A 19,272-nucleotide genomic window follows, 5' to 3' on the forward strand; every position below is an offset into this window, starting at 1 on the left:
TGGCTTTAACTTAACAACCAGAGCTCTGTCTTTTCAATTACTCAGCAATTCTGTTCTGTTCCTTCCCAATTCCAGTTTGAAGAATTGCTTTCCCATAATTAAATGAAAAAGACTTAGTTGCAGCCCTCTGCACAAATTCCTACCCAGTGACTGCAGAATAATGTATTATAAGTATGTTGTGGTTTAACCCGGCAGGCAGCTAAACACCACACAGCCGCTCGCTCACTCCCACCTGCCTAGTGGGATGGGGGAGAGAATCGGAAGAGTAAAAATGAGAACACTTATGGGTTGAGATAAGAACAGTTTAATAATTAAAATAAAATATAATAATAATAATATTTAATGAAAAGGAAGATAACAAAAAGAGAGAGAAATAAAACCCAAGAAAGACAAGTGATGCAAATGAAAAACAATTGCTCACCACCAACCGCACATGGCCAGCTTTCCCCTAGTTTATATACTGAGCATGATGTCATATGGTATGGAATATCCTGTTGCCCAGTTTGGGTCAGCTGTCCTGGCTGTGCCCCCTCCCAGCTTCTTCTGTATCTCCAGCCTTCTCAGTTGGTAGAGCATGAGAAGCTGAAAAGGCCTTGACTCTGTGTAAACACTTCTCAGCAATAACTAAAACATCTCTATATTATCAACACTGTTTTCAGCACAAATCCAAAACGTAGCCCCATACTGGCTACTACGAACAAAATTAACTCTATCCCAGCCAAAACCAGCACATTCTCCACCCCTTATTACATACCATTTACGTCATGCTCAGGTCCCACACTATCCAATACAACCTCATTCACCACCATCCCCCTTCCCATCCTTTGATATAATACACAGATATCATTCTCTTAGTCTATGGACCACCCCCGTAAAATGTCTTTAAAATGTCCGCAAATGTCCATTGAGTTCATTTGGTCCATGACTTTGGGCTCCATCTGTCACAACAGTCCTTCAGGGCAGGAGAGATGGTGTGTGGTGTTGAATTGTTGCATGCTGAAGCCAGTTCTGATTCCATTATTGCTGCGCTCGTCCGGTTCTATCATCGTTGCACTTTGCTTGGTTTTCATCAGAATTCATTCTTCATTAATATCTGGGTGATTTTTACTGTAATACTGTTGATTTGGCATATAGCGACCATAGTAGTGATGACATACAGTATTATATAGGAATTAACATCGTACAATTCAAATCATCGGCTATTCTCACCCAAAATTAAATCCCCTTGAGGTACACATCGTACTTTCCCATTCTCCCACATTACCCACCAAGCGCACCCAGGTCAGGAGAGGTGGTGTGTTGTGTGGAGTTACTGGGCACCAAAGCCAGCTCAGGTCGGGTCACTGCTGCACTTGCACTGCTTCTTGTAAGGCTTGTCCTCCATTGGTTCAGGTGGTTCCTGCTATAGTAATTCCTATAAACATGCAACTCAAATCATGGGTTACAACAATTTAAAGGTATTTCCATTACAATCTCCACCCCTGGTCCCTTTGGGCCAGGTTACAGAGTTTAACATTGCAATGAACTCCTCCCCTTGCCCTTGCTCCAGCTTGGACTTATCCACAGACTGCAGTCCCTTAGGGGTGTACCTGCTCCAAGTGGAGCCTTACCTATGAGCCACAGTCTCTCCAGGGGTATACCTGCTGCAGCATAGACTTATCCACAGCCACAGTCGCTTTGAGGTGCACCGGTTCCAGCGTGGCCTTACCCACAGCCACAGTCCCTTCAGAAGTAAACCTGCTCCAACATGGCCCTACCCATGGCTGCAATCCCTCCAGGGGTGTACCTCCCCTGTCATGGGCTTATCCACAGCCACACGCTTTGAGGTGCTCCAGCATGACCTCATGCACAGCCACTGACGCTTCAAGGTGTACCTGCTGCAGCATGGACTTATCCACAGCCACAGATGCTTCGAGGTGGACCTTCTCCAGCATGGACTTATCCTTGGGCCACAATCCCTTCAGAGGTATACCTGCTGTGGCACGGACATAATCACGGCCACAGACGCTTCGAGATGTACCTGCTCTGGCATGGGCTTATTCACAGCCACAGATGCTTCGGGGTGTCCTGCTTCCACGTAGACTCATCCACAGGTCCCTTTGACTCGAGTTCACACTGGAGTTCCAGCCTGTCCAGTACAGCAGCACAGAAACAGCAGCGATGCCCCGGCCATCTGTCAGCCCAGGCGCATCGCCATTGCTGTTATCAAAATGTTCCCAGGCACAGCACAGTAAGATGATCAGCAGTACAGCAGTACAGCAAGCAGCGAAAGCAAAAAGCAGCCACTAACGAGCACTAGACTCTAATATACACTAAGGCAAGCAAGCCCCATGGCAAGCACAGGAGCCTGCCAATTAATAGCTAAACAGCAATAACAGCTATAAATTCCATCTAGCACATTCCAATCAAACCTGTCGTTATCTCGAACCCTTCGAGCCCCACATTGGGCGCCAAAAAGGACTGTCATGATTTAACCCCAGCCAGCAACTAAGCCCCACACAGCCGCTCGCTCACTCCCCCACAGTGGGATGGGGGAGAGAATCGGAAGAGTAAAAGTGAGAAAACTCGTGGGTTGAGATAAAGACAGTTTAATAGGGAAAGAAAAAGCTGCGAACGCAAGCAAAGCAAAACACGGAATTCATTCACTACTTCCCATCGGCAGGCAGGTGTTCAGCCATCTCCAGGAAAGCAGGGCTCCATCACGCGTACAGGAGGAGGAAGAGGAAGAATTCCCTCAAGGAATAACTCGGCAGGCAGGTTCCTCCTCTTCCTCAGAAGGAGAGGAAGAACTCATAAATGAGACAGTAACCACCCGATCTCTATCCCTGAGTGAGTTGCGAGATATGCGAAAGGATTTCAGCCGTCATCCAGGCGAGCACATTGTCACCTGGCTATGCCCCCTTCCCTAGAAAGAGATCCCAGCTGCTTGGCTTTCTTACCCTCTAATTCCAGGCTACTGGCCCCAGTTCTGTTCTGTTCCTTCCCAATTCCAGTTTGAAGAATTGCTTTCCCATAATAAAATGAAAAAACTTAGTTGCAGCCCTCTACACAAATTCCTACCCAGTGAATGCAGAATAATGTATTGTAAGTAGTACTTTATTCTATTTATTGTACAGGCATTGATGTGTGTTGGATTTGTTCTATTTTAGAGACATTGCCATGGTAACTAGTGTTTCTTGACAAAGGCTTTATGTCAGAGCAGAAGTGAAATACACAGAAACTGAACTTCGGGTAGCCAGTGAGATGAAGGCTGCTAGCATTAGGCTCACCAAAGCATCACCAGAAAATAAGTTGGTGTGTCTCTGTCCTTTTGAATGTATTGCTCACTGGGGAATCATGGATTACTGTATGAGAACAGAGGCAAAGTGGAAGCTGATGTTGTCTCTTTCTAAGGTAAAGTTCAACAAATCTGTGCTGCATTAATTTTTAAGATACTGATTGCCCACATAAGTTTAATCACTAATGTGGTTTTGAAGAGAAAATATCAGCATGAAAGGTTTACCTTGAATTAACAGTGCTATTCAGTGCCATCAATAATACTTCAAGTAACAGAACAGCCAGAAAGATGAACACACCACCAGTTGCATTTTGCTACCTTTTACTATTATTCTCACTTCATACCAGTCAGTGTATGTAACAGCTTCACTACCATTTCAAGATACTGCTACAGACTGTCATTTTTAGCATTTTTGGTGTGGCCCTGGATTGATTTCATAGGGATGAGAATATCTAACCCCCCCCTCCCCCCCCAGTTCCCTTCTTATCATGCCTGCTTCCCCAGCCAACCCTAGGTTTCGATCTCTGAAAACCGAAACAACAGTAGCAGGGTTTGATCCTTGGGCAGGGTCTCAGGAGACATCCTGTCTCCCACAGTCTCAGCTTGTTCAGGTTTTATGGGCCTCACTGTCTCCAACTCTGCAGTTGTATGCTGCTACTTTTGGTGAGGCCCTAGGTTGGGCTTGTCAGTGCTGCAGACTTGAAATTAAGAATTTTAATATCCATTAGTTGAGTTTCCAGCTTTTAAACAAAACTTCAACTTTGCCCAAAATGAGTTGACAGCTGAATTTGCTTCATATACTATTCTGGCTCAAGAAAACCATCTTTGAACCCTTTCCTGAGTCACATTCACAAGTAGATTTTTTAGCAGTAACTCTAATCTGAAAGTAACCTCTAAGCAATACATATCCTATTATGAAACTGCTACAGGATTTTGCACACCTTGGGAAAACAATGTTACCTGTGATTCATATTACTAACTTCACTGATCCCTACCTGGTTGCCTATCACTGAGGTCAGTGAGGTTGTACAACATAACACGAGCCAAAAGAGCACTGGAACAAATTGCAAAGAGCTTAGCTCTTGCCCAAATGATTAGTCCCCCACTAGCAAAAAGGCTGAAAACATTTACTGCCAATAGGCATTATTTTAAGCAAGCAAAGTGCATATTTATTTAGTGACCTCTGTGGTATCAGAGGCACCATGTTTACTTTCCATCTGCTTTCTCTTATCCAAGCCTCTTTAGATTCTGGGTTGTTAAAAATGACTGGTGATAATGTAATTTGTCAATATAATTCCCAAAATCACGAAGCAGTGCAAAAAACATAAATGGAAAAGGGATGACCCAAGTTTATAATGAGTTATTTGCAGAGACTTTCTTTCTTATGTAGCAGCTTGGGAAAAAAAAGGAAGGTAAACAGACTCTCTACTGAAAACCTCTCGTTCAGGGATGAGAGAGAAGAAGAGGGAAGCAGGGAATATGACTTCCATATGTTCATTCTATTTTGTCTCCAAAAGACTTGCAGTTCCCAGCTGTGAGTTTTTAAAATGTTAATTACAGTAACTGGGGATATGAGCAGTGCTCTTCATAGAATAATTCAAGTGCTGAAAATCACTCAATTTAAAAAAAGACAGTTTAGAAATAGCAATCAGAGGCAACAAAAGCAAAATGCACATCTTACATACAGAATACTGCCAGGGAAACAGGTCTTCGGCTTTCATTTTTATCCACTCTCTTGCTAGGAGACTGAAAGACTATATTTCTATCCTGTCTGCACTTGCTGGGGGGCCCAGTGTGATGGGTTGGCCTCCAGGTTGCAACCAAGCCGCTGTATCACTCCCCTCCTCAAACAGGACAGGGGGAGAAAATACGAAGAAAAGCTCATGGGTCGAGATAAGGACAGGGAGATTGCTTACAATTACCGTCACAGGCAAAATAGACTCAGCTTGGGGAAATTAATTTAATTTATTGCCAATCAAAATCAGAGTAGGAGAGTGAGAAATAAAACAAAACTAAAAACACCTTCCCCCCACCCCTCCCTTCTTCCCAGGCTCAACTTCACTCCTAACCTCCTACCTCCTCCCCCCCAGCAGCACAGGGGGATGGGGAATGGGGGTTGCGGTCAGTTCATAACGTTTTGTCTCTGCCACTCCTTCCTCCTCACGCTCTTCCCCTGCTCCAGTGTGGGGTCCCTCCCACGGGAGACAGTCCTTCACAAACTTCTCCAACGTGGGTTCTTAAAGAAATGCTCCAGCATGGGTCCTGCCAGAAAACCTGCTTTCCACAGGCCACAGTTCCTGCCAGGAGCCTGCTCTGGTGTGGGCTCTCCACGGGATGCAGTGTGGGTATCTTCTCCACCATGGTCCTCCACGGGCTGCAGGGGAATCTGCTTTAGTGCCTGGAGCACCTCCTCCCCCTCTTTCTTCACTGACCTTGCATATGTGCAGGGTTGTTTCATCCTTTTCAAAAGGAATGGAGGTAAACAAAGACATTAAAAAAAAAAAAAAAAAGAAAATAGCGTACAGCACTTCATGAAAATTGTATGTATGTCTTTTAAAGTAATCATTGTATCTTTCTTTTGGATGACACTGTTTATTGTAAGACATCATTTTTATTAAATACACTATAACACAAGAGACTTTCCATGTCATGTCGAGAGAAGCTGGACACATGATTCACAAACAAAACTTTTAACACTGATACGTAGGCATCACTTCAAAATCAGCCAAGATGCAAAATTTTAAAGCAATGACTTGCTATAGCAAACTGCAAAATGAGAACCACTAAATATTTGCGCAGAGACATCACATTAAGAAAAGAAAAAGAAAAAAGAAAGGAGAAAGATAGCGCTACACACCAGGTCACAGTTTGGTGACAATATGGAGATCTATATTTATATATAGATATCTCTATCTATCTATCTCAAGTGACAAAGCGAGAGAGATCTAGAAATATATGTACATACATAAAGTATAGGTGGAAAGCAGGGCTGGGACAAATATTTCATAATTAATTGATTCGATCTCTATTGGTGATGCAATTAAACATCAATGTTGAATTAAATTACTTTTATATAAAACATTCATAGCTGCTTTTCTTTAAGTTACAGAATGATAAGCTGCAAGATATAGGCCTCTAAAGATTTGATTTGATCTCTGTTTTCTTACATATTTCTATCAAACAGCCCCACTACTAGCAGCTTCTATTATCCTTGCCCAAATAATTCAGTGTTTATAAATTACCAGCTCGTTGTCACTCAGAGCCTTCTACAAGCAAACAAAAAAACCCCGTAGACCTGGTCTAGAATGCACAGACGGTAAAATAATGTACCCAGCATTTCCTTTTTCTTCTCCTGAGATATATGTTTAAAAGATGGCAAAATAGTCACTTTGTTGCTGTTGTGAAATTCACAGTGTTTTCCTTGAAACATGTACACTTTTTATTTTTGCTTCGTATTTGTGATTAATTATAGTAACACCCCCCCTCCCACAAAAAAACAACCCACATATGTTTTAACTAAGGGTCTTCAAGGACCTCTTGATTCAAAGCAGCACTGGTTCATCCCAGCCCTGACAATAAGAAAATACAACATCCTGTGCTATCAAAACCTTCATGTTTTATTAGAAACCCTGATCTGTTCCCCTGCCCTTCCCCACTCCCCTCTCTCACATTTTATAGCAGCATTTGAATTCATTTACAGGCTGCAACATCCCAGAGATAGTCTTGTTCTAACACATTCCCATTGTACCTTAGTCATCCAGTGACCTGATCATTTTATTGGGTTATTTCTTTTCTTTTTAAAGTGTTTTGTAAAAGTCTACATCAGCCACAACAGAAACACTCTCTCAAAAAGGTGCGGGGGGAGAGAGAGAGAGAGAGCACGCACAAATGCTGCTATTATTACTGCTGAATTTTGGCATTCTCACCATTGTCCTGCAAGTAGTGCTGCGGTCCGAGTAGTCTTGGAATTATTTCATTACTGCAGACAATTATAAAATGCTAATGAAGTTGCACTGTTATTCTAGGACAATAAAAAAGCAATCGTGCAAACCCAGAAATGACAGTAAATCAAACTGCTTTTGGAGCTTAGTTCATTTCCTTGTGAGAAATCAGCAAGTGAGATGGGAATGGAAGAAACATTTTTAAGCAGTCATTTTGGGAAAAAAGTGCTTGTTGTTATATCTCTGGCATTCTAGCACTTCCTCTGCTGCACACCAGTTTAAAAAGTTGAATTTCAGAAACATAGAAAAATAAATATAAAAAGAAAAAAAATTATTTTGGTCACTCAGCAGACTTTATTAATTTATTAATAGCACTAATTATCATCTGTAGTAATGTAGATGTATGTAAATTTTTACATATATATTACCTTTTCATGAAAAAATGCAAAATATGTATAACTACAGTTAATAGCTTGTCTACTCTGATTATACCTTTTATGCATGATCAAGAAGAGTAATGATATAGCTTAAGGTTATCCATACTGGTGGCTTTGTAGAACATTTGGTCCTTTAGAAGTTTAACATACTGCTATGTTATTGCACAATGCATTGTAACATTAGCTATTCTCTAAAATGACTCTAATAGTCTCACCAGTAAATCAAAAATAAGATGCCACTAAGTACAATTTCAGGGGTTTGTTGGGTTTGCTTTTGTTGGGTTTTTTGGGGGTATACATTCTTTCAGTGCTTGCAAAACCTATGTGTTTGCTTTCAGGCTGGAGCCTGTGTTGCAACAGAAGCATCTCAGATGCCTTTTTCTTAAGCTCATAAGAAACTAAGACAGAATACAGCAGGCAGAAGCTTAACACCTCCCCTTCCACCACCTGCAACCCTTTCCCACTGCAGAGTATCAGCACCTTCCTTCTCCACTGCTATGTTGAAAATTATTTGCAAATTCCTTTAAAACATAAAAATCAGATTCTCAAGACAATGGGTTTCACCGGATGCTCAGTCTTTATCTAGCTTTCTATGTGAACTTCTAAGGCAGTCTAGTAAAATTTTAAGGCCAATTTTGTAGGAAACTTCCTTAGACTTTTTGTGTGTTTCCAGTTCAGTACTGGTTAAGAAATAACATCTAGTTTATTAAAGAAAAACTGAATATGGCTTTATAGTTATATTCTCATGTTTATTTGTAATGCCGCCTTTTCAATGACATTGAGAAGGGTAAAAATCCACCATTGTCCAGTGAACTGTTTTCTTTTGAAATGTTCAAAATATTTATGAGCTATCTCTAAAAGCTTCTGAAGGAAAACCTAAAATGCCTCAATAAATAATATATGCAAGTAAATTATATATTAAGAATATTATGGGAACACTTGCAAAAATAAAATGCTTAATTTATTAAATACAATACTCCCAACACAAAGATGAAGGACTATTTTGATCTGGCTCATGTCAATAAGAAAAAAACAAAAAGAGAAAAAGAAAAGAAAGATCACTTTTTTTTGCAGCAATGCCCCCTCACAGAGGGAGGCAAAAGTCTTGAGGACTAGGTAAGGTAGGTTTTCATTTGTAAGAATTCATATTAAAAATAAACCTACCTCTAAATTTGAAATCTTCAACTTCTGGTTTGAAAAACAACAGATATACCCATGCATTTGTCATCAACACAGTGGCCATGCAAATGCTGTACATGTACAATGCCCATCCAATCAAAAAGAAATAATTTTTTAAAATGTGGATGTTGGGAATGACAGCACTAGCATCGACACAAACATGGTGCTGAATTCAGGGTCTTTGCACTCCGAATAGTAAGCCATAATCTCAGAGTCATATTTATTTTGTCCAGGGATCTCACTCTATCCCCCACCATGGCTCAAACATAACCAGTGATCTCTGTGCTTTAGATTATTCATGTAATATCAGTCTATTGTATCTGTAGCATTGTAAATGTGTCCTCCATTAGCCCCTTCTAATGAAATATAAGTTATGCTATTATGAGTTAGTTATATGAGGTTTTTATATATATATATATATGAGTTAGTACAAGGGTGTACTACAAGATGAGAGATTAATTTCTGCACAAAGGGCATTAATCAACAAATACCATGCACAGTTTTGCTTGCACAGTTAAAAAAAAAAAAAGTATTGAGGAAGGAAGGAATACGCTGCTGGACAAGCACCGTATAAGATACACCTGCCCCAGCATCTATAGCTTGCCCTATCTTAACAAAATCCTTAGTTTAAACACTTGATCCTGAAATTAATCCTGTACATTAATAAGCCTAGCTTCAGCCTTTATTACCAAAGACTAGCTGGAGAACATTTTTATACCAGTGGCATGCCAATATCCTACCAGAAGACAAAATAAGGGCATGTGTTTTGTTCATCATTTTGTAACATAATTGTGTGCAGTACAGACAATATCTTTTTCCCTTTTACCGTAGACTTGTATCTGGCAATGAAAAATGCTGGCCATGCACCTCCTCGAACAATCCCTTTACTCCTCAGAAAGACTGTCCAAGGAAAGTGCTAAACCACCTCTTGCCTTCCATCAAATTGTTTCAGTGTTTTTTTAGTGGGGTTGGATGCCATCTGATCCCATAGTTCCTTCAGATAGTGGATCACATAAGTGCTGTTTTCATTCCATCTAGCTTTGTCTCTGCAAGAAATATGCTTCGTGTAGAGAACATTAGTCTTTTTCCACCCACATGCTGAAGCAAAAAAATTGAGGTGAATACAAAGAGACTCCCAGTATCTGTACAGCAGAAATCACAAAGTTTAAGTCAAATATATTTTTCCCTTTTTTCATCCACATCAAAGGCATGAATACAACAAGGCATTGTTAGTTGTGGTGGGCTAACTGGAGAGTCTGCTGATATAACAGATCAAGTTTTTAAGGCCTTTGTCTATGCAGAGTTACAATAATGCAGAAGCCAAATTGATTAGAGAGAGGAAAAATGATAGAAACTGAAAGAGAGAGAGAGTGAAGATATGTTTCAGTAATGTCTAAAAAGTCAACACTGTGTCTATAGATGTAGAAGTGCACATTGCTTGCCCTTTGAAAGCTTCTCCATATCTTTGTCATTAATACTGTCAAAGTTAAGAACACATTTTAATCGAGTTCAGTGACAGTTGAACACGTTCATTCATGCAGACCATAAGAAGAAATGCTACGATGTTTTAGCCTAAAATATCCAGGTAAACTGGAGATGCCTTAGCCAAGTTCTGGAGGAGGGAATGGATTTCTTTAATGTTGAGCCTCATGTGAGGCTCCCTTTGCCAACAGCCCAGCATCAACTCATATACTTCCTTGGGGCACGTGCGAGGTCGCTGCAGCACTCGGCCCTGAGTGATGCACTCAATCACCTACGAGAAATCACAAGGAAAGGATCAGTGTAGCCATGCCAATTATGTAGGCCTCACCCATAGAAGAGCTAGCTGCTAATAGTCACAGCAGCCTCACTGGTGGCAGTCACCTAGCCACCTCTGCAGAAGAGCTGCATTTCTAGGTAGATGTACAGGCAGTGGGATATGATCTGGAAAAATCACCGTAATGTAGGATGTCAAGGAGCAATACCTTGACTGATGTGATGCGATGTTATGTTAACCTGTGTTACCCCTTCTATTCATGAGGGAACGGTGGTAGGGAAGCAATACCATACCTCCCCTACCTGTCTATCAATCTCACCTCGTCTCAGAAGTAAGCTGTTTGAATCGTCTCACATAGAGCACCTCTCCCTCCCTCCTTACACTTCATGAGTACCACCATGGCTAATCTCTGGAAAGGGATTACTTTTGATTTCCCAGGTATGAAGAGATCTCCAGATTCCTTCAATCTATTCAAGAATGTTTTAGAACAACCACTTCATGACAATGACATTTCCTGATATGTAACTGAAATCACACAATGCCAGTTTGGGAGACAAGTAAGCTCCTTTTTATTGCCTCATGGTCTTTCTCAACACCCAGAGCAGACTATCCTATACAAAGGAAGAAGCTACATCCCAACTTGGTATAGTCCTACTTGGATAACTTCCATCTAACTTGGGGAGAAAAGGGTGAAAAAGAAGAACTTCAACCACAAAGTTTGCGACAATACCATAAATACATGATATCAGGGTTATTGCTTTTACTAAATAAATTTGCTATTGTCCTTTCCCCAGAGAAGCCATACCATCAGTTAAAATGCCACCCTCCTTTATGCAATTTGAAAATATAATACACACACCTCATCGTTTGAGAGCTGATACCATGGCTGTTTGCCATAGGTAAAGATTTCCCATAATACGACCCCCAGGCTCCAGACATCACTTTCTGTGGTGAACTTCCTGTACATGATACTTTCTGGAGGCATCCAATGAATAGGCAGCATTGTGTGACCTCCAACCTGAGGAAAAAAGAAAAGAGTCAGAAATAATTCCTCCAGACCTCCAGAAAGAGTATTGAGATGCTAAACCAGGGAAATCCACATTTTCTTTTTTCCCATCTGCTGCAATTCACTTTAAAGAGCTCATAAGAACTAGGGAGCTGTGATCCAACCTCCTTTCTCCCGAATGGCGATCACTACCATGATAGATTTCTCAATAGAATCTCCAAAGAAATTGTTTCTGAAGTATAAACTCATCTTCTACATTTATTTTGCACCCCCTACACAAGGAACTGAATGCTCTATAAAATTAATGATTAACTAAACCTATCAACCCATTATAAATTAGGCCGGTATTACTCTCCATTTTAAGACTGAGAAAACTGTAAAAGATTCATTCAATGAAATCTGCAGATATCAGCTGAGATCCATGAAGACGCAGTGACTGCATGACACAGAAGGATCAGGATCTATATGGTTTAATCTATTAATTATGAATGAATTAAAACACTGCTATTGTCTGTGGATAATTTCCAAAGTTAATCAATGCATCAAATTATTTTGTTCCAAATTAACTACCAAGTTCTACACAGCTTTCCAAATTTGCAGTCCTTTGGATATATACACTTGATAATAAATAACTTGCAAGACATTGACTCTGTGTCCCAAATCATCACATGTTGAATTCCCCAGGAATCTTTTCCTGAATTAATGCCTTTCTGAAAGTCTCTAACACATTGTTTGTTTTCCCCAAAATGCTATACTTCCTTAAAATTGAGTTACTTAAGCTGAATGTAAATAAATAAATAAATAAATAAACGCTTGCTTTTCATTCTAGTTTCTAAACAACTTACTGTTCCTAATATGTCACATTCTGACTAGATCACATCAATGAATAAATCCACTCAAGTACTTTTAAAATAGTCTTACCAGCTGAGCTAGAATAGAATAGAATAGAATAGATGAATTGGAAGGGACCTACAACGATCATCTAGTCCAACTGCCTGACCACTTCAGGGCTGACCAAAAAAGTTAAAACATATTATTAAGGGCATTGTCCAAATGCCTCTTAAACACTGACAGGCACGGGGCATCGACCACCTCTCTAGGAAGCCTGTTCCAGTGTTTGACCACCCTCTCGGCAAAGAAGTGCTTCCTAATGTCAAGTCTGAACCTCCCCTGACGCAGCTTTGAGCCATTCCCACGCATCCTGCCACTGGATACCAGGGAGAAGAGATCAGCACGTCCGTCTCCACTTCCCCTCCTCAGGAAGCTGCAGAGAGCAAGGAGGTCGCCCCTCAGACTCCTTTTCTCCAAACTAGACAAACCCAGAGTCCTCAGCCGCTCCTCATAGGACATGCCTTCCAGCCCTTTCACCAGCTTTGTTGCCCTCCTCTGGATGCATTCAAGGACCTTCACATCCTTCTTAAATTGTGGGGCCCAGAACTGCACACAGTACTCAAGGTGAAGGCCACACCAACGCTAAATACAGTGGGATAATCACCTCTTTTGACCAGCTGGTTATACTGTGTTTGATGCACCCCAGAATACGGTTTGCCCTCTTGGCTGCCAGGGCACACTGCTGACTCATATTGAGCCTGCTGTCAACCAGCACCCCCAGATCCCTTTCTGCAGGGCTGCTCTCCAGCCACTCCTCTCCCAATCTATACTTGTGCCTGGCGTTACTCCGTCCCAGGTGAAGAACCTGGCATTTGTTCTTGTTAAATTTCATGCCATTGATGATTGCCCAATGCTCCGATCTATCTCAATCCTTCTGCAAGGCCTCTCATCCCTCGAGAGAGTCACCAGCACCTCCCAGTTTAGTATCATCAGCAAACTTGCTAATGGTGCATTCAACTCCCGCATCCAGATCATTGATAAAAATATTGAAGAGAACTGGCCCTAGAATTGAGCCCTGAGGAACACCGCTGGTGACCGGTCGCCAGCCAGATGTAGCCCCATTCACTACAACCCTTTGGGCCCTGCCATTCAGCCAGGTCTTCACCCAGCGCACCGTGAACCTGCTCATCCCACAGTTGGACAACTTGTCCAGAAGGATGCTGTGAGGGACAGTATCAAAAGCCTTCCTAAAGTCCAGAAAAACTACATCCATCACCTTCCCTTCATCCACTAGGCGGGTGACCTTATCATAGAAGGATATCAGATTAGTTAAACAGGACTTTTCCTTCGTGAACCCTGTCCTGGTTTCGGCTGGGATAGGGTTAAATTTCTTCCTAGTGCTGTGTTTTGGATTTAGTATGAGGAGAATGTTGATAACACACTGATGTTTTCAGTTGTTGCTAAGTGCCCTCCTAGTCCAAGGACAGCTCCCGTGCCTACTGACTGAGCTAGGTACACGAGATGGGAGGGAACATAATCAGGACAGCCAGCCCAGCTGGCTAATGGGGTATTCCATACCATGTGACGTCATGCTCAGTATATGAAGGGTAGGCGTGATCCAGGAAGTACCGATCGCTACTTGATTATCGGTCAGCGCGGGTGGTGAGCAATTGCATTGTGCATCACTCATTTTGTATATTTTATCATTATCATTATCATTATTATTTTCCCTTCTTTTTCCCTGTTCTATTAAACTGTCTTTATCTCAACCCACGAGTTTTTCTCACTCTTACCCTTCCGATTCTCTCCCCGTCCCGCTGGGGGTGGGGGGAATGAGTGAGCGGCTGCGTGGTATTTGGCTGCCTGCCAGGTTAAACCACGACAACCCACATTGGCTGTGCCTGATGATTGCATTGTTCTTTAAATATCTTTCAATATCACCCAGTATGATCTTCTCCATAATTTTTCCAGGTACTGAGGTGAGACTAACAGGGCTGTAGTTTCCTGGGTCTTCCCTCAAGCTCTTCTTGTAAATTTGAATAACACTGATGAGCTTCCAGTCAGCGGGGACCTCCCCAGACTCCCAAGACCTTTGGTAGATGATCGAGAGGGGTCCTGCCATAACATCCGCTAGCTCCTTCAGTATTCTGGGATGAATCCCATCAGGCCCCATGGACTTATGAACATTCAGCTGATACAGCTGGTCCCTTAAAATTTCAGCATCCACAAATGGAAAGTCACTGTTCCCGCAGTCGTGGTCCTCCAACTCAGAGGACCCGGCAGCCCAAGGTCTATCAGTATTATTAGACTGAGGCAAAAAAAGTGTTGAATGCCTCTGCTTTTTCTTCATCCCTATTTGTCAGGTGACCATCTTCAACAAGTATCGGTCCAATGTTTTCCTTGGACCTCCTCTTGCTATTAACATACTTAAAAAAGCCCTTCTTGTTGTCAGATACAGCACTGGCCAGTTTCAACTCTAGTTGAGCTTCGGCCTTTCGTGTCTTCTCCCTGCATATAGGAACCACAGCTCTGTAATCTTCCTGTGAAGCCTGACTTTGCTTCCAGAGATCATACAATTTCTTTTTCCTCCTGAGTTCCAAGAGGAGTTCCCTGTTCAGCCAAGCTGGTCTTCTGTCCCGCTTGCTTGACTTATGACACAATGGGATTGCCTGTGCCTGTGCTTTTAAAAGGTGGTTCTTAAAAACTGACCAGCACTTAATGGACCTTTAAGCCCTCAAAAGCAGATTCCCAGGGGACACTGCTAAGTAGCTCCCTGAGTAGCTTAAAGTTTGCTCTCTTGAAATCCAGGGTAGCAACTCTGCTGTCCTTTTTTCTCATTACACTGAAAATTTTAAACTCAACCATTTCCTGATCACTGTGGCCAAGACAGGCACCTACCATCACATCTCCCACGAGTCCTTCTCTATTCACAAACAAGTCTAGGAGGACATCTTTCCTAGTTGACTCACTGAGTGCTTGTGACAAGAAAGTATATAGCTGTAAATATTTCCAAGGAAGGAAAAAAAAGGAAAGCTTTTTCAAGGACATCTAACTTTTGATTAATTCCCATTTTCCTGTCTTAAGATTTATTTAGTTATGAAACCACACTTGCACTTTCAAGATTCTGTAAATTCCAACTTTACATATCTTGTTATAAATAATACCCTCCTTGTTCTAATGTTGAAACAGCAAATGGAAGGAAAACCTAATAGAAGTTAGGGTTCGCATTATTTCTAAATCACTCAGAACATCCATTTCCAGCTATTTGTCAGTAATTCAATGTTAGCACAGCATACCAAAAATACAGCTATTACTGTTAGAGCTCAACCCTGGTCTGTACATTGCCACAAGTCAACACTCGTTATAGATTCTATAAAAATAGAAAGCGATGCTAAAACGTTCATAGATGTGGTCTATTACTAGGCATTTCTTCTCCTCCCCCTACCTCAGATGTTGTGTTAACAAGTGAGGAGTATTTTTGTCAGAGACACTGACTGAAAGGCAGGATGCCTGAGTTCAATTTCTGTCTACCTTGTGGATTTGCTTCTGACTTAATATAGGTTGCTGTGCACCAGTTGCTGTGCCATTTAAAAGGGGAACCAATCCCTGAAGCTTTCAGCCTAACTTAAAAATATTCACGTGACCACTCTGTTGATGGAGGATGGATGCATGTTTTTAAGTGCTTTGCTCAATTAGACACATTCATCTCTCTGTTAAATTACCCCTCTGGCAAGCAGAATTGCTGTAAGGCTCCATGCATCATTTTTTTTAATGATCTTTGAGAAGTCACTCAGTGATATGGAGAGTTTGAAGTAACATATGAATATGCTGAGATGCAAACAAAGCTTCAGTTTCCTGCCTTATCATAAACTAAATTGACATGGCAACCAAACAACTCCAAATCACCATTTTTTCTCCTGTCTCGAGTAGTATTTCACTAGTCCCTTAAAAACATGCAGTCACATGCAGCCACATACACCCAGCCAAAGGGCAAGTGCCATTAAAAATGATTAGTGATGAGAGGCTTTTGGTCTCATTAAATATTAAAATGACTCTTAGATCTGCTCATCATATAGCCTCCACAATTGGTTCTTTTCAGCAATTTCTTCGAGTCATTCCTTAAAAATTAATGAAAGATATAAACAATAAAATGTCTCTCTTTTTTCTTTTTTGTCACATCCTACATTAAGAAATTTTTTTTTAAAAAGGAATAAAAAATCTCTCCAAATCTTCTTTTCCCATGGTTCCTTGCTACAGAATCAGAGTGTGCTGAGTTTTCCATATAATTCAGTAAAATAAATACTCGTAGACCGACAATGATAAATGACCACCAGATGATGGATGTTGCAATGAACAGAAATGGAACATCACAGACCTGATTGTCTCTCTTTGCAGTCGTAGCAAGACTAACTCATCACTGCTGACACTTATCCAGTACTACATTTACAGATAAGTACAAACCATGGGGCTTTTTGGTGTTCTTCACAGAGCTGTACAACCCCACTCTGCCTTGGCTGGACTGTATCCATTTCTATCCTTGAAGGCAGAAGACTTTACTGGGCAGAGTACTGGGCCCGGACTGAGAAGACCTGAGGTCTATCCATCTCTATCACTGCTCTTCTCTATCGTCTTAGACAAGTTATTTCCAACATCTCAGAGTCTTTGTGAAGATAATATTTAGCCCCTTTGCAAAAGCACCAATAAAAGGTATTAGCTATTATTATAAGGGGTCCTCCTGTTCCCAGATGGCATTGCGATGAAGACAGCAAACCTGTGAAACATTGAGCATCACCTGTGGCAGGCTGAGTGTCTTCCTTCCTTCCTGGTTCAAGAGCACCTTGAACTTCAACGCAGATCTCAGTTCAGCCACATCAAAAACACAGGTCAGGGCCTAGCCAAAGTTACTTTCTCTAAACAACCATTTCTTTCTCTATTAATGAGCAGTGGTTACTGAGTCAACAATTACTCAGTTCAGAAAAGCACTAAGAACAGTGTTAGGTACATGTTTAAAATGAAGCACATGCTTCAACGCTTTCTTAAACCAAAGCCTAGGACTTGACATCACAGTTCTCAGCATGCCTGAAATGAATTGCCAGTCAGTTGTGAGCTTCCTTTGGTGTTTATTGGACTGATGAGTCCAAGGACCCACAGCTGTGACACAGTAGTAGTGAACAGTGCTAGAGTGCATTTTTGCTGCTGTTTCCAAACTCTTAGCAAGGTAAAGGGGAGTTTCCCAAGAAGGATAAAAGAAAGAAAGCATGAGTACACTGACCAAACTTGAAAGGTGCTAGGTGCTTCAGAGGGATGCCTTCTGCTCATGCTTTATTAAGAAATGCAAGTATTACGCAGCTGTCAGATATCAGCATCCTGCAAGATGAAGCCCCTAGTATGTACACTGTAATTGTAGTGCTGCTTGATACACATCGTTTTACAATGGTCATGGGCTAAGCAGACTACGATCGCAGGTAAACACCACCTTTAATAGTCAATCTAGCTAAGTTACGACAGGTTTAGAAGTATTACAGTTTTAATTTAATAAGCTATCACTTTAAAATCTGTATTGTAGCTGTAGCAATGCTGAAAAAATGACAATTTTATGGATACAATTTATGGTAGTTTCTTGGTGCTTACTTAATGGCAGTTGTGTTATGATGGTTCATTTTCATTTAGAATTGCACTTCTATAGATCCTTTCTGTGACTTAAGTACTTACTTCCAAATGTCAGTTTATGCAAGCAAGCAAGCACTTGCTAGTCCTGCTGTAGTCTTATATTATGTTTACTAGTTATATTTACTAGCAATATTGGGCTAGAATCTAAACCAGAAGGCCTGGTGAATTAGCTTCTGCAATGTGTGAACTATCCACAGGGAGGAGACTGCTATGCCAAATCACTGAACTATGATGCTGTTTTCCAAAGAAATATTTCCAAGGGGAAACTGCCATACTACTTCACATATGAAATGTTGTTACATTTTCAACAATGCAATGTCATTCCACTTGTCACCACTTTCAGCACTCATTTTTTAAATTAATTTAGTGCTTTTGAAAGGTGCCAGACAAGTAGACCTTGATCATTCCTTTTGTCTATTTGCAAATGTGAAGATTCAAGGATCACTATATAAGTACCATATCTTAGCCTTGAAGCAGGGAGTCTAATTCTAGAGTTCGCTAAAGTTTGTTCACTTTCTGGCTTCAGGTGTTCCTTATCCCACTTTGCGGGCTCTAGGAAATGGTAAGGCTTGTCTAATGTAGATTCTGTTGTAAGAAGTAAACCAGGCCTGTTGTATAAAATACTGTAGGAAGCTGATTTTCATTACCCAAGGGTTTTGCACAGATCCATCCATCCATCCATCCATCCATCCAATGTAAACCCAGATTACTGGCACATTGCTAATACTACCACAGACAAGATCCCTCAAATGACTGTTAGAATCATAGAATCACAGAAACATTAAGGTTGGAAAAGACCTCTAAGATCATCGAGTCCAACCGTCAACCCAACACCACCATACCCACTAAACCATGTCCCTAAGTGCCTCATCTACACGTCTTTTAAATACTTCCAGGGATGGGGACTCAACCACTTCCCTGGGCAGCCTGTTCCAAGGCTTGACCACTCTTCCAGTAAAGAAATTTCTCCTAATGTCCAATCTAAACCTCCCTTGGCGCAACTTGAGGCCATTTCCTCTCGTCCTATCGCTAGTTACTTGGCAGAAGAGACCAACACCCACCTCGCTACAACCTCCTTTCAGGTAGTTGTAGAGCGCGATGAGGTCTCCCCTCAGCCTCCTCTTCTCCAGACTAAACAGTCCCAGTTCCCTCAGCCGCTCCTCATAGGACTTGCT

This window comes from Calonectris borealis, chromosome W (genome assembly GCF_964195595.1).
Source record: "Calonectris borealis chromosome W, bCalBor7.hap1.2, whole genome shotgun sequence".
Lineage (NCBI taxonomy): Eukaryota > Metazoa > Chordata > Aves > Procellariiformes > Procellariidae > Calonectris > Calonectris borealis.